The sequence below is a fragment of the Xyrauchen texanus genome, chromosome 29, assembly GCF_025860055.1.
Source record: "Xyrauchen texanus isolate HMW12.3.18 chromosome 29, RBS_HiC_50CHRs, whole genome shotgun sequence".
In the NCBI taxonomy this organism is placed as follows: domain Eukaryota; kingdom Metazoa; phylum Chordata; class Actinopteri; order Cypriniformes; family Catostomidae; genus Xyrauchen; species Xyrauchen texanus.
In genome coordinates, this window is record NC_068304.1 from 31,699,776 (window position 1) to 31,717,515 (window position 17,740).

Sequence of the window (17,740 nt, forward strand, 5' to 3'; positions counted from 1 at the left end):
TCCATGGTGATCCATGGATTTCAGACACATAGAGGAATATTTCAGACGCGGACTAACTAATCGTGAAATACTAAGTCTATTGCAAGAACAACATGGAGTAAATATTAGCAATCGCACACTTGAGCGACTTTTGAACAAACACCAGCTTTGGAGGAGAAAGAACAAGACTGATGAAGCTGAAGTGGCATCTTTCATTGAGCAACAACTGCAAACATCAGGGCAGTTGCATGGTTACAGGTGGATGCATCAGAAATGCTGGCTCAACGGAATTATCACTGACCGAGAGACTGTGCGGGTGATTTAACGGCTATTAGATGGCGATGGAGTTGATCTGAGGTCTATTAATCGACTTCGCCGGCGAGTGTATTTCAGCCGTGGACCTAATTACGTGTGGCATATTGATGGATACGATAAATTAAAGCCATACGGCATTGGCATAAGTGGATGTATAGACGGGTTTTCTAGAAAGATAATGTGGCTCGAATCTTACAGAACAAACAATGATCCTCGGATTATTGGTGGGTATTTTATGGCAGCTGTCATAGAGGCGGAGGGTTGCCCTGAAAGGGTGAGACTGGATCTCGGAACAGAGAACGTTCATGTCGCAGAGATGCAGAAATTTCTGCATGGAAGGCATCCCGACTCGGCTTGTGTCATCTTTGGGCCCAGCACAGGAAATCAACGAATTGAGAGATGGTGGCTTACGCTTAGAAGTCAGTGCATCCAATTTTGGATGAATCTATTTGACAATCTAAAAGAGGATGGCCATTATACTGACACATTTCTGGACAAATGTTTGATCCAATTCTGTTTTCAAAACTTAATACAGGTAAGTCATTAGCTCTTGTTCTATTTTTGTATTATTATTATTATTTTTACGTCTATTAATTACAGTCTGTCCTACAGATCAGGCTTCTTCTGTGGCGCAAATAACAAGACTAAAAATGAGTAATGTAAATAACTTTATTTTTGGATAACTTTAGATATAAAAAAATGTTTCTGTGTGTTTTTATATAATCTAAAGAAACCACCTAAGGGAGAAGATGCAACAGGTTCTTAAACAACTGCTCCAAATGAGCCAGGTGTGAAAACGACCTGTCGCTGTTCATTTCCAGTGGTGCAGAAATGCTACATTAACTATTCCCGTTCTGTCACTCACTCGACGTTGTGTCGATGTAGTGACACTAGGGATCATCTAGTGTTCAGATCTAAATAATCTTTTTATTTCAGTCATTTTAGACTGAATCTTTCTTTTGCTTATTGCAAAAACTTTGGACTACACTTTATGTATTAGCCCAAGCTGAATCAGGATCCTTGATCCTCTTGATTGATTAGGGTACCCAGATATAAGAACATAAATCAGCACCAATGATCATGTCTGTTTTCACCTTTCCCTCTTCAAAAATCATATAGAAGCCTTCAAAACAAATTGAATTGTTTGGCTCAATAAGGTCTTTTTTAATTTCAGGGATACTTCAGTAAAGTAAGAACTAATGTATTGCCTCTGCCTAAGAAACTATAATTTAATTATATTCATTTTAAAATGTACTATGATTACAAGTACTTTATTTTTGAAGTTTTATTGCATGCTCCAATGTCCTAAGTAAATATTTGCAAGAGATTCTGTGGTAGCGTTAAGAATTATAAGTTACTGTATCACCCTCATCATGTACACCCTCCATTATTCTATTTTTTAGGAGGAACTGGATCAAGTGGCATCATCGTGGAACAATCACAGAATACGACCAGTCCATAACTCTCGATCTCCAAATGGCCGTCCAGCCATTATGCATGCAGTACCCCAGTTATATGGTGCAAGAGATTACCTGCACCCTGTAGGCCCAGAAGAGGTTGAAGTGTGTCTGGAGGAATGTGTGTTCAAAGACTACCCCTGTGACAAAGAAGTGTTTGACGCTTGTGTTCACCTCATTACAGAACACAATCTGGATATGTCAAAAGATGTCTATTCAACTTTGGATATTTATATCAAACTAAGGGAGCTGATAAATATTGAACTAAATAATGCAGACTGAACTTAATTGTGAAGGCTGTTACATTGCAATGGAACCTTATACGAAATCAAATGTTATACTCAGTTTAGTGATGCACATGCGACTGAGAAACAATACCTTAATATGATTGCAATATATATCTTAAAGACATTCACACAGTTATCACTTTAATGATTCCAACCTTAATGTTTTATTTTTGTTGTGTAACTTTTATTGTATTGAAATGAAAACATTATGTAGGGCTACTACTGTACGTGAAAACAAATAAAACTAAAAGCAGCACATGCTTACTTATTTGTATCCTGCATTAAAAAATATTGAAACAGTACTTAAGTAATACTTTTGGTTCACTGCAGTTGGACAACAGCACAAAATGCATATCTTTCCATAGCAATTTATCCTTAAGATATCACATAAGCTGAGTAAGAAAATGCTCAGCTGTAGCCACAAACAGCTTAACAACTAACATGTTTAACTGCATTGAAGCAGGTTTGGCTATATTCCTGTTGGACAACATCACAACATAAGCAAATCTTGGCATTGCAGTATACCTTCAGACATCACATACACTTTAAGACACAACAAGCTCAGTTGCAACCTCAAACACTAACTAGGCAGAGTTACTAACACTAATGTTTTAAACAAAGCATTGCAATATTAGAACATTCTTAATATATCATATATTTAAAGAATATTCCGGGTTCAATTCAAGCTCAATCAACAGCATTTGGTGTATAATGTTGATTACCACAGAAAATAATTTCAACTCGTCCCTCCATTTCATTAAAAAAGAAAAATCAAGCTTACAGCACACTTTCAATAGAAGTGAATGTGGTAAATTTTAGGAGGGTTTAAAGGCAGAAATGTGAAGCATATAATTTTATAAAAGCATTTTAATTCATTTCTATGTTGAAACTTGAGCTGTAAAGTTTGTAATACGGTATATTACCGTAATATGGTACTATATTTGGTAATCAACATTGTCACAAATGCTATTGATTGGGCTTAACCTGTATTAAACCTTGAATATTCCCAGCAGTTTAAAGGTACATTTTATAACATGAACACTGAATATTGATCATAAATCTCTTTTTCAAACCATTACTTTTAAATTCTTTTAGTAATCCTGTGCATCCAGACAAAATGCCAGACTCAGGAATCACAGACATTTAGAGGCAGATCTCTTGTTTACAACTATAACCATTATATAATGTCCATCACCCACACGTTACACTCCAGGATTTTGTTAATCTCCGACCTGAAGTCAGGATAACTGTCATAGAAAAGCGACAACTCCAAGACACAACCACAAGTGTGGGCAACGGGTCTTCTTTGGAAGCCTTGAATCTGTGAGAAGTTAATGGTGATAGTTTTTCCCACAAAAAGATCAGAACCAGTGCAGAACCTAAGAAAGCGAGACAGACCCTGTGTGCGAGATTCCCGAAGGTAAGTAGTTAAATACCTTTGAATTTCCCTCTGTTGAGCATTCATGTTGTCTGGAAAAGAAAGGGACCTCACAACTTTTCTTATGGTGGGCTCCAGGTTTTCATACACAGATGAAATATCTTCAAGATGGCTGATAGCTCTGGTAAGTATGTTTGCCCACTGCTCAATGACATAGGCAGGCTCTTGGATAAGCTTTTTGTGGGCAAGTTCTTGTAAGATTTCCTCTACATTGTTCTCAGTTGGTGTTTTCCGACAGCTGTGGATGTCCAAAACCTCAAGTAATTCCTCATTTTCAACAGTGTTGAAGTTGGTTCGCCATGCTTCAAATACTGCTTGTTCTGATTCAGGAACGTATCTCAGGAAATTCTCAATTAGATTGCTTTTCACACATCCAAAAGCAGCCTGTTCCAGGATTACTGGAGCAATTTTGACAGGAAGATACTTTTCCTTTTGCCATCCAAAGGCAATGATACGGCCTATGCTTTCCCAGTGCATTTGTCCAAAATCATGACGAAGGAAAGGCACCTTGAAAGAGGTACCCATAGTGCACTGTTCATAAAATTCATTCCAAAACTCAGAAAGACAATCTCTTACAACTCCTCCTTCATCGTGACCCCTCTCCAGTTTTCCATCTGGTCCAATAAGTTGAATTCGTACTTCATATCCTGACACACTTTCATCCAAAAAATGAGCAATGAGTTCTGGGAGTACATGACCACGGTGGACAACTAAGTTCCTCTTCATTTTCTCACTATGTGCAGTGCTTACAGGCGAGAGTGGCAATGTATCGTCCAAACTTTGTTCATCCACATTTAAAATGTCTCCAGTATAGATTGTGATAGTGTTGCTTTGTTCCAAAATATTATCATCTTGGTTGGAGGAATGTAGCTCTTCAGAAAAAAGGAAAGACACCTCTGGTTCTACATTGGTCCCAATGTATATCACATCTGTGTTACCTGTATTTTCAGATATTTCATCTCTCAATGTCGTTGGAGAACTGTTGAGTTCCTGTGTAGTCAAAGTAACTCCTGTTTCGTCTTGCATATGTGAGCCAGAACACTTTTTCTTTGTTGTGAGGTAGAACCTTAAAAGTGGCAACTTGGTTTCTGCATACAGTCTTCCAACTGTGGTGTCTTCATCCACAGACATTTCTTTGTAATCCTTTAAGTCAACCTCAAACTCAGTGATGTCTCCATGAGTGTTTGTCCCATCTCCAAAAAACAGCCCAACTCCATGCTGAATCAAATCAGATTTTTTGGATTCTTTTGATACATCAACTTTTCGAGTGCCACCACCCCTTCTTGTTCTCACTTGTTTAAAGATTTCATTTTTGGTATCATAATTCATCCATCCTAATTCTACCTTTCTCATACTCTTCTGAGCATTTTTTGTGTCTTGTTGACCTGTGGCAGAAACATCACACTTCTGTTTTTTTGATATTTTGGATTTCAATCGTTCAAAAAGTTTAGTTTTTCTGTAACTGGGTTCATTTGCTTTCCGTCTGCAAAATCCCAAAATGGCCACTCGATCACCATATGATGGAAAGTATGTCTTCAGCTGTTCATCTGTCATTAGTTCGACAACACTGACATCAATCTAAAAAAGAAAGAAAGAAATGTAGGTTAAATATCTGACATTTTTAGTTATAAAGTTTGCTTATCATTATACAATCAATGCTTGGGTGAAGAAGAAGAATTTAATCTAAAATAAAATTCTAAAAGACAGATGTATGCAGGCATGTTTCAGAAATCTACTGCATGAATGATTAAAAAAGTACATGAAATTTGTAGGTCTACTTAAAATTATGTCAAAAACAGATGTTTTAGGATTTTAGGGTGTACAGCAATATGTTGCCATTGTATGACGTTGTAAAATTGTATATAACTTTACACAGAAAAGGTTAGCAAGCAATCTGTCCCCTTGCACTGGCTATAGCATCCACCCAGAAAATCGTAGAAATCAGCTACAATAGCCTAACAACTCAAAACAAAAGCTATAACAGATTAGAATAACCTAGCAACCAGCAGGAAGTAAAACACCATAGCAACGATTGGCAGTAGTCCAGAAATATCCTAGCAACCAGCCAGAACACCAAAGTGCCAACTCAAGTGATTTTTATTGTCGTTCAACCATATACAGTTAGTACAGTACACAGTGAAATGAGACAACGTTCCTCCAGGACCATGGTGCTACATAAAACATCATAGGACAAACACAGAACTACATGAGACTACACAGACTAAATAACATTTCAACATAAAGTGCATGTGCAAACGTGTTCAAAAAGTACGGGACAGTACAATAAATTACTAACAATGTACGGAACAATAGACACAGTAAGAGACAGTGCAGCGCCGACCAGTACACATTTGTAATGAATAGTGCAAAAAGATGACACTTTCTAAAATGCCAAATGTGAACATAAGAGAAAACATAAACTATGAGATAATGTTCTATGCACATAGCAGTTATTGAGGTAGCAGACAGGTATAAAGTGACAATAATTAAAGTGCAACTCAGGACACGTGTGTGTGTTTGTGTGTGTGTGTCAGTCCAGTCTCTGAGTATTGAGGAGTCTGATGGCTTGGGGGAAGAAGCTGTTACACAGTCTGCCCGTGAGGACCCAAATGCTTCGGTACCTCTTGCCAGACTTGCCCAGAATGTGTGTGAGGGGTGTGTGGGGTCATCCACAATGCTGGTTGTTTTGAGGATGCAGTGTTTTTTGTAAATGTCTTTGATGGAGGGAAGAGAGACCCTAATGATCTTCTCAGCTGTCCTCACTATCCTCTGCAGGGCTTTGCGGTCCGAAACGGTGCAAGTCCCAAACCAGGCAGTGATGCAGCTGCTCAGGATGCTCTCAATATTCCCTCTATAGAATGTAGTGAGGATAGGGGGTGGGAGATGTGCTTTCCTCAGCCTTCGAAGAAAGTAGAGACGCTGCTGGGCTTTCTTGGTGATAGAGCTGGTGTTGAGGGACCAGGTGAGGTTCTCCGCCAGGTGAACACCAAGGAATTTGGTGCTCTTGACGATCTCCACAGAGGAGCCGTCGATGTTCAGCGGACAGCGGTCACTCTGTGCTCTCCTAAAGTCAAAAACCATCTCTTTTGTTTTGTCCACATTCAGAGACGGGTTGTTGGCTCTACACCAGTTTGTTAGAGATGGAGGGTGGTGGCGATGGCGTCGCAACTATAAACTAACCAAAAGACCCTCCCAATACCACGCGAACCAGCCAGCCAAAGGGTTTAAGAGGGGTGGGGGATATGAAAAAAATTCTGTTTAAAGTTTTTTATGATACTTTTATGTAATTTTTTGAGCTTGACACTAACAAACATGACTAACACACAGTAAAACATCCCAGAAGTCATTTTTGGAAAATGTTATCAAGGTTTTACATTTGCATACAGTAAGACTACATAAGTGTATTTCCCCATTTACAGCTTTTTCTCCAAACAGTTAATGAGCAAATGGTGGCACAGAAGGTCTCAGAAGTGCATTTGTTTAATTCTTGCTAATATTCCTCACTTAATGTTTTGACATTTTGGGCTTGGCCCATTTTTGAGTGTACAGTGCCAGCCAATACATTTAGTTGTAACTGCAAGATATTAGTGAGAAAAGAAGTTACATTGTTGCCCACAGCTGGCAAAGGCACAAATGAAAATCAAGTTTTTCTAGTCGAATATTTAAAGCTGAACGAGTATTTATCAATTACTTGTGCAACATGTTGTAATACTACCACCGTCAGTGCAAGAATGGATTTGGTGGGTTTGGAGCTAAAATGTTAATCTCTAACAAAATACTTTTTAACTTTTATGAACATTATCTGTGTTAATCTGTATCTGTTTCACCTTTTCATGTTCCAGTGTCTCTATTGTTTCCTCAGGGACATTCCTCTGTCTCAAGAATCCTTCAGATCCTCCATCCTGTAGACAAACATATGTCAGTTATGACATTTAAGCCATCACCTAAATAACAAATTTAATATCTAGTATTTTATTTAAATAACATCCAAAAGCACCCCAGAGTAACTTTGTATTGCTTGTCACATTGTTTTATTATTTATTTATATATCACATTGTAACAGTATAAGGATGGGCAACGCGACCGTGTGCGCTCTCTCTCTCGAACTGACTAGAGTATCTTGCTCTCCCAGTGATCATCTGATTCAGGCCTGGTATGCACCCTCACAGCCCAGCTACGCCCTCCTCCATGTCACATTACTCCTCTGCCCGATTCAGGCAGGGGTGACACTGGACGTGGGGAGAGGAAAAGGGCAGGCGGGTGGGAGAGAGAGAGAATCTTGCTCGCCAGTTCCTGGACACACTGTCGCCCGGTCCTCAACCGCTCCTCCCCAGCAGATGAAACCGCTCCTCCCTTCTCGGCAGATGGCAGCCAGACCCTCCGGCTCTCTGCAGCTGCCAGGCGAGGGCTCCACGACAGCGTATCCCTCCTCCCTCCCGTGTTTCGGCACCACTTTAATGGTAAAAGGATGGGCGAGCAGGAGGCGGAATAGGCTAAAACTTCAACGTTAAATGTAATTATATAAATTATCTTAAAACAACATAAAACTTAAACGAACAGACACACATGCAGCACGTCGTCTCTCTCTCTCTAACTGGCATCTCAGGTCACCCTTTATCTTGCTCTACCCTGCCATGCACCCTCACGGCCCGGCCACGCCCTCCTCCTTGTCACACACATAAATACCTAAGAAAAACTCTCAAAAATAAGCTTTGTGCAACAGAGGAAATAATATTCTGAGTAAATTGCAGTTAGTTTGACATCTTTAGGTCAAGCGGTCTTGGAGTTTAATGTGTATGAACCCAAATATCAAACGTAAAACTAACTTTACCACAGTGTGGAAGCGCACATCCAGTTAATACGATCCCCAGTTGATTCATAACAGCGCGAACACACAGGTACACACGCAGGTCTGAATGCTTTCTGTCCCGCGCTAATACGCACGCACGCACGCACGCACATACACGTTACTCAAACAAGCCTCAGTTAGTTCACCCCCTGAATCCCTGGCGTAAGAACGAAGTTATACTCACAAGAGCGTTTTGGGAATTAAAACCTGAAAATGTATTGAGGTGTAACAACTGTATTTTTTTGTAATAATGCACACCAGCTCTGCGTGGTTGAAACCGATTCGCGAGTCAACACACTTGCCCAGCACTTACATCGCGCTAAACGGTTTGACGTTTAATCTTTCTCATACGCCACAGAAAAAGACAGCACATAATCGTAGAGTAAACCAACTTTGCTATTTTTAGCGACCATTTATCGAACAAAATGCGACCATTGCGTCGCAGTTTGGCACTCTGTTAACGGCATCTTTAAGATTAAGTAAATGTTTGCTGAAAAACTTAATGTGCTGTGGTTTAACATACAATTGTTGTTATTGGCAAACCTCTTGCTATAAACCTATACTTACTTTCAAAAGAGTTGTGCTGTTGTCATTTGTGTGATCCGTCTCAATCTGCAACGCACAATTCGTCTGACTGAGCACATTGCGCATGCGCACAGTAAGTCATTATTATGAGAAAGTTTCTCATTATTACGAGATACTAAGTCATTATTACGAGATACTAAGTCATTATTACGAGAAACTAAGTCATTATTATGAGATACTAAGTCATTATTATGAGATACTAAGTCATTATTATGAGAAAGTTTCTCATTATTATGAGATACTAAGTCATTATTATGAGAAAGTTTCTCATTATTATGAGATACTAAGTCATTATTATGAGATACTAAGTCATTATTATGAGATACTAAGTCATTATTATGAGAAAGTTTCTCATTATTATGAGATACTAAGTCATTATTATGAGATACTAAGTCATTATTACGAGATACTAAGTCATTATTATGAGAAAGTTTCTCATTATTATGAGATACTAAGTCATTATTACGAGATACTAAGTCATTATTACGAGATACTAAGTCATTATTATGAGAAAGTTTCTCATTATTATGAGATACTAAGTCATTATTATGAGATACTAAGTCATTATTACGAGATACTAAGTCATTATTATGAGAAAGTTTCTCATTATTATGAGATACTAAGTCATTATTATGAGAAAGTTTCTCATTATTATGAGATACTAAGTCATTATTATGAGATAATAAGTCATTATTATGAGAAAGTTTCTCATTATTACGAGATACTAAGTCATTATTATGAGATACTAAGTCATTATTATGAGAAAGTTTCTCATTATTATGAGGTACTAAGTCATTATTATGAGATACTAAGTCATTATTATGAGAAAGTTTCTCATTATTATGAGATACTAAGTCAATATAATGAGATACTAAGTCATTATTATGAGATACTAAGTCATTATTATGAGAAAGTTTCTCATTATTACGAGATACTAAGTCATTATTATGAGATACTAAGTCATTATTATGAGATACTAAGTCATTATTATGAGAAAGTTTCTCATAATAATGACTTAGTATCTCATTATATTGACTTACAAAATCACCTTTTTTTATTTAACTGTGGCGGAAACCGGCTTCCATAGTAGTGAAATAAGGTAGCTAGCTAAAAAAAAAATAATAAAAAAAAAAATAAGTTAGCTAGCTACAGGTGTTAGCCTACATTTCATAAACATTTAATCAGTGCAGGGAAACTTTTATCAAGATATTCATATTAAATCATTGTCCATGCCCCTTTTAGCAGACTTAACAACAGATGAGTCAGCAGCACCCCAGTCTCCCCATAACTGCACCCCTCCCTGTCCCTGTGAAGAAGGTGAGCAACATTGTGTAAATGACTTAGCATCATTCCAGGGAGTCTGTGTTGGGTTCTGTCTCTCTTGCTCTTTTTACCATAACAAGAAAATGAAATATTTATTAATGACAGAAATCAAACACAAATTATTTTCTCACATAATGACCATTATGACATAAATAAAAAAAACAACCTCCTGTCTGTACTGGATGCAGTTAGAAACAATGAGTAGCTTACCTCAACCTGCATGTAAGTTACAGACAATATTAAAATAATCCAGTTTGATGCATAAATTTAGACTGAATTTTGGCCGTTAAATGACATCTATAGATACAGACTTTATTATTCCCATCATGAAGGGCAGTTTATTTGAGAAGCTTGCACGCACACACACACACACAAAAATCTATCATATCTAATGTATGTAATCAAGTGGTGGTAATACAGAACTATAGATAATTTGGGTCAATGTCAGAAGGGGCCCAATTAGATTTTTTTGTCATGGGGCCCAAAATTCCTGGCGGCACCCCTGAGAACACTATAATTTTGCCCCATGGCAAGAACAAAACATGTCCTCTTTTTGGAAAACCAGAATATGGTCATCCTAGGTCCTAGCACCTCTTCTATGAGTCGCGTGAAGTGACCAGATCTATGGGGGAGAGATTGAAACTGCACCCGGTTGATGTACACTCAGGCACATCGACGCACGTCCCTGGCGCATGCTTGCTGCAGCTAGATTATAAAGTGATGGCTCCTATTGAATCATAATATATTTGTCAAGGTGTGTAGGTTATAATAAATAGAGGACCCAGATGCAGGTAACAGTTCAAATTATATTTAATGGAATATAGATTGGTTAAACACAGCAGACAGTCCAACAGCAAATGGACAATCCAAATGGCGATGATGATGATGACGACGACGATCAAACTTGGCAGGCAATGACTGCAGTGAAGTAGGATGAAGGCAAAGATGACCAAATGCAGAGGGCACTGAGTGATAGATGACTGGAGCACAGGAAAACATGTTAAGGTAAATCCAACTTAAAAACAAGAAAGGAGCGTGAGCATGAGAGAGACAAAGAGGAAAGGAGATAGCGTGCAGGTGTTGTGTTAATCAGGTAGCGGTTGGTAATAAGCGTTGCTGAGCAATGCCGCCGCGTAATTAATGCCACACCTGCAACAACACAAGTGAAGACACACAAAACAAACCGGGTCTGAATAATCACGATTGTGTATCTTATTGTAAAGAAATCGGCATAACGCATATGGGATCAAAATCCCATCAAAAGTATTGCGGTCACGGATCAAAAAATTATATGCGTGAATCAAAATAATAAGTGTGAATCAAAAAATAATAAGCACAGATAAAACAAATAATAAGCGCAAAAATAAATAAAAAGTATAGGCTAAAGTATAAATAAAAAAAATAAAAAAATCTGAAACAAGTGACCAAGTGTCCCCACGTCAATAAATAATGCAATAAAGTTGGCTTGACATTGAACATTCTTTATTCACAAATAGTCGCAAATTTAGGGACCATCTCTAAAGATACATGCAACATTGGAGCATACATTTCCAAAACATTTCCATAACAGAGTATACAACTTCAATAACATTTGAAGCAAATTATTTACAGTCATACAACCAACTCCAAAGTGTGCATGTAGGTGTCAGCAATAATGTTCAACTTTTAGATTTTTTATATAATTAAAAAAAGACCAATTGTATGTACGTATTTCTATATTCATCAGTATTGTAATAGGCCTTGGTGTCGGGATCTGGATTTTATTCAATGGAAAAGCAGATCAAGTTGGGTTCTGAACTCGCGACTACATTGGTACAGCTAGTAAAAACATGAAAAATATAAGCAAGGAAAACATGATTTAGTTTGCAATTCGAATGACTTTTCTGTAATTTTTCTGTTGTTGTTTTTGCAGCATATTTTAAATGTTTTTATATATTTTTGATTCATGCTTGTTATTTTTTTATCTGCACTAATTATTTTGACCTGCACTTTTTAATTTTGCACGGATAATTTTTTTATCTGTGCGTATTATGTTTTGATGTCATTTAGAGGTATTTTTTTAAAATATGATTTTAATCTTTGGATCTTTATTGTTAGTAAGCACATTTAATGCAACCCTTTAAGTCAAGACACAAGCTGAATGGTCAGTTAAGAGCTAATGATTAATCATTGCAATAATTGCCAGAATAGTCGAACAATCATTCTAATAATCGTTCGATTAGTTGATTATCTAAATAATAGTTTGTTGCAGCCCTATCACGATTACATTATTGTGACAGTTGTTATCATAATTGCGATTCGTTTTCTGATGAATTGTGCAGACTATTGTGAACAAAGCCATAGTATGCTACCTCAGGGGCCATTCACACCTAACACGTTCTTGCACAAAAAAAAAGCTAGAACAACAAATAAAACAGAATGCCGAATTTTGAAACCGAGCCTGAGAATTTGTTTGTGCTATCTTATATGTTAGTAAGAACACATTTATCATCAATGGGAATCAAAGATTTGTTTCAATTATTTAGATGTATTTATGGTAAAATATCTGTAGTGTTTTTCATTACCTACACTTTACTGCTGAAGCATTGAAGATCAAAAGTAAGTAACAAAGAGAAGCATGTGAAGAAAAGTAGTGTGTTTGTTTATTTCTTGTACAAAGCCAGGAAACACAAGAATGCGGATAAGGCTCAAAGCACACTGCACTTCCTCCCCACACATCTGTTCTCACTCTCTCTGACAATCTGTGTTTACCGTTTTCTTACCTACACTGTCTTATTAAACTGAGCACAGTGACTCAGTCAAGTGAAGACAAATGTTCACATATTCCCCTGTGAATTTTTTTATTTTCCCCCTCCACATAGACTTGACAGGCAGCCATTTGTTTTCCAGCATGTTTGAAGGGCTATGATTGGCCAGCACTCTGGTGCAAATATTCTGCTGTTGGCTTAAGAATGTTCACCTCACTGACAGAACCCCTGCTAACTCTGGGCGACCAGCCAGACTCTGAGATGCTTTAGAAGGGCTGCATATGGAGCCATACTTTGTCAATAATGTATTTTTTTAATTGAGTGGAACACACGTGCATACTCATGTGGTTGGTTGCTATTAGAATTATTAGTCAAAAAACTACTAAAAAGCAAGTGACGTTTCAGTACAGTGCCACATTGTCTCAGCATGTTAAAGGCCAAAATATGCCTGAAACTTGTTCTAAGCTTAAGACATTTATTTGCAAAATCCCCAGCACAGCCTACGGCCAATTGCCTGTCAACATTTGGGTGGATAGAGAGAGCTTTGAATAGTAAATTCTAGCAGACCCGTTGCTTCTATAATTAGAACTAGAATTTTTTTTTTTTTGAAAACTAGAGGAAATGAGATTAGTCAGTGACTTCAAACATGAAAATATAAGATATTTTAAAATTGTGATGTCTGTGGGGACCATGTCTCTGTTTCAGGACTCCCTGTTCTTCTATTCTATTATATTTGCAAAAGAAATGTTTGGGAGTCTAAAATGTATATTTCCTATTGACACACTAAAGCTGAAAATATAAATAATCATCTTAAGATAAATTTTTGTGAAGCATCTTATGTGCCTAAGACTTTTGCACAGTATATACACTCACCTAAAGGATTATTAGGAACACCTGTTCAATTTCTCATTAATGCAATTATCTGATCAACCAATCACATGGCAGTTGCTTCAATGCATTTAGGGGTGTGGTCCTGGTCAAGACAATCTCCTGAACTCCAAACTGAATGTCAGAATGGGAAAGAAAGGTGATTTAAGCAATTTTGAGCGTGACATGGTTGTTGGTGCCAGACAGGCCGGTCTGAGTATTTCACAATCTGCTCAGTTACTGGGATTTTCACGCACAACCATTTCTAGGGTTTACAAAGAATGGTGTGAAAAGGGAAAAACATCCAGTATGCGGCAGTCCTGTGGGCGAAAATGCCTTGTTGATGCTAGAGGTCAGAGGAGAATGTGCCGACTGATTCAAGCTGATAGAAGAGCAACTTTGCCTGAAATAACCACTCGTTACAACCGAGGTATGCAGCAAAGCATTTGTGAAGCCACAACAAGCACAACCTTGAGGCGGATGGGCAACAACAGCAGAAGACCCCACCGGCTACCACTCATCTCCACTAAAATAGGAAAAAGAGGCTACAATTTGCAAGAGCTCACCAAAATTGGACAGTTGAAGACTGGAAAAATGTTGCCTGGTCTGATGAGTCTCGATTTCTGTTGAGACATTCAGATGGTAGAGTCAGAATTTGGCGTAAACAGAATGAGAACATGGATCCATCATGCCTTGTTACCACTGTGCAGGCTGGTGGTGGTGGTGTAATGGTGTGGGGAATGTTTTCTTGACACACTTTAGGCCCCTTAGTGCCAATTAGGCATCGTTTAAATGCCACGGCCTACCTGAGCATTGTTTCTGACCATGTCCATCCCTTTATGGCCACCATGTACCCATCCTCTGATGGCTACTTCCAGCAGGATAATGCACCATGTCACAAAGCTAGAATCATTTCAAATTGGTTTCTTGTACATGACAAGTCAAGTCAATTTTATTTGTATAGCGCCTTTCACAACACACATCGTTTCAAACAGCTTTACAGAATATCAGCATTAACAGACGATAAAACTGTAATGTCTATAAAGTCGATTAATCATCATTGTGTAATTTAGATAAAATATGATTTTTAATAGTGTTTAAAAATAATTAAATGATAATTGTATTAATAACCCCAGTGAGCAAGCTGTAGGCGACTGTGGCAAGGAACACAAAACTCCATAAGATGTAGATTAATGGAGAAAAATAACCTTGGGAGAAACCAGACTCACTGTGGGGGCCAGTTCCCCTCTGGCTAACATTATGAATGTAATGTAAATATTAATTATGTATAGGTAAAATCATGGTTTAAAATTATTAAACTAAGTGTTAAGGGTCAGTGATTAAACATCGATTGTGTTTGAACTGTAAGATTAATGACCAAAGTCTTTGAAGTCCATCTTGATTAATTGCAGAAGTTCACATAGATGCAATATGGCCTTGTTGGCAATAGTTAGTCTAAGCATTTCATTTCAAGATCGTAGTCCATAAATAGACCAAGGTGATGCAGGTTGGAGTTGGCATCATTTCATCCTCTGAAGTCCGTCATAATAGATTGAAGTGATGTTTGGCTGGCACCGGCTGCATTTAGTCATCATCATTCATGAGTTCAATGAGTTCACTGTACTAAAATGGCCCCCATAGTCACCAGATCTCAACCCAATAGAGCATCTTTGGGATGTGGTGGAACGGGAGCTTCGTGCCCTGGATGTGCATCCCACAAATCTCCATCAACTGCAAGATGCTATCCTATCAATATGGGCCAACATTTCTAAAGAATGCTTTCAGCACCTTGTTGAATCAATGCCACGTAGAATTAAGGCAGTTCTGAAGGCGAAAGGGGGTCAAACACAGTATTAGTATGGTGTTCCTAATAATCCTTTAGGTGAGTGTATATATATATATATATATATATATATATATATATATATATATATATATATATATATATATATATATATATATATATACACCTCTACAATCTTATGAGAAATGACATAGCAGAAAAATAGAGGACAAAGAAGGAAATTAATAAATGTACAAAATAGTTCAACACAGTCGAAAAAAACAACTCTTGCTTTGGAAAGTGAAGTTGAACTGTGAGAATTGGTGAGATTTTTAAAAGAGTGGTGATGTCATGGAGTGAGTGTTGTTCAGGGTGAACCCATTAACCAGTGGTGAATTCTCAGGGCCAGCGAAGCCTTCTCTGATGGCCTAACATGCCACATAATAAAACATTTTCATCCTTTCATTCTCAATCACTTTTGCCTATGTATTTATAATTGCTTTCCACTCTTAATTAATCTACAAACAAATAGAGAAAAAGGAAAAGTTTATCCACTTAGAATTTATTCCTTGATGCTTACAAGCAAAGTGTTTCACAAATTGCATGCCTGAAGCCAAGCTCATTAGCCGAAGCAGCACATGAGTCTGTGCTCCACCCCCTCAGGCCTTCAGAATTTCCACACAATCCCTCAACAGTGCAAATGAATGAGCGACTGAAGTCAGATTGTCAGATTCATCAGCCAATCAGATTGATTTATTTGTTCTTGGTGGGTGTGATCTTTAGGATATGTCCTGGTCGAGGCCTTCTAGCTGGCCTTGAGTGACGCGATCACGCTTTAAGTGATGTATGTAATTTGAAAGATCCTTATGGGTTTAAAAACATGAGATGTTCTGCATGACTGTGTGATTGCTTAAATTATTAAACAGGAAAGGAGGACTGGCTTTCATTTCAAGTAAATTGGTAAGTGCTTTTTGCATTGCTATAGCAACATCAGGAGTTTTATAAATTTAAATTAGGCTGCTTGAACATTCAGTGTTGGATCAAGTTTTGAAAAGTAGTGCTGTGTTCAGTTCAACTCGGAAAGTCGAATTTGACAACTTCCTACTAGGAAAAGTGCAGTGGAATGCATCTTAAAGTCAGAATTACAACTTGTATGCTTGTGCAGTAATTCTCATCTCCGACAAACATGTCCACACTCAGGAAGATATACAAAGTAAGTGATAAACATTCACTTTAATAAGTAATATTGATAAATGAGTTAGTTTCCATGTTACATGATGTTAATGCTGTTTAACAGACGCCTGCAGAAACGGGTGTATAAAACATAATCTCTTTTGATAATCGTACAGATGAAGCACAATTGCTAGCGCTGCAGCATTGTTTATCGTTTGGGTTGCTAAGAGACATCTCTAATGAGAGTCAAACACTTGCTTGAGCATTAAGTGTCGTTTCAAGTTCTGGCTTTCGTGTGTGGACGTGTTTTTAAAATGTCAATCGTTATTATTAGTTGACTGCCATGTAATTTATGATAGGTATAGCGTCTTATTCATTGTGAACGTAGGAGTGTGTTAAACACTTTTACAAGGCTACACATCTACAAAATGATGTCATGTTTAAACTTTAATAGCTGGAGTTTTTAAAAGGGGGACCAGTATTGTTTTATAGTATGAAAATATGCAGTAACAAAAATACAATATTAAGTTCAACAAAAGCTGAAGAAGCTAATGTTCAGCTTAAATGAATCATGATCCATATCACATTCAAATGTATATCAAAATGTAAACGTATATGAATCATCAGTAATGATTATTTGAATTGCAATTGGAATTTAAAGACATAATTCACCCAAAAATGAAAATTCTCTCATCAGTTACTCACCCTCATGCCATCGTCTCTGACTTTCTATCTTCAGCAGAACACAAACAAAGATTTTTAGAAGAATATTCCTTCTCTGTGGGTCCATACAATGCAAGTGAATGGTGATCAGAAAATCACTTAAGAATTCAAAGTAATCCATATGACTCCAGTGGTTAAATCCATATCTTCAGGAGCAATAGAGTATAAAAGGTGTGGGTGATAAACGGATACAAATTTAAGCCCTTTTTTTACT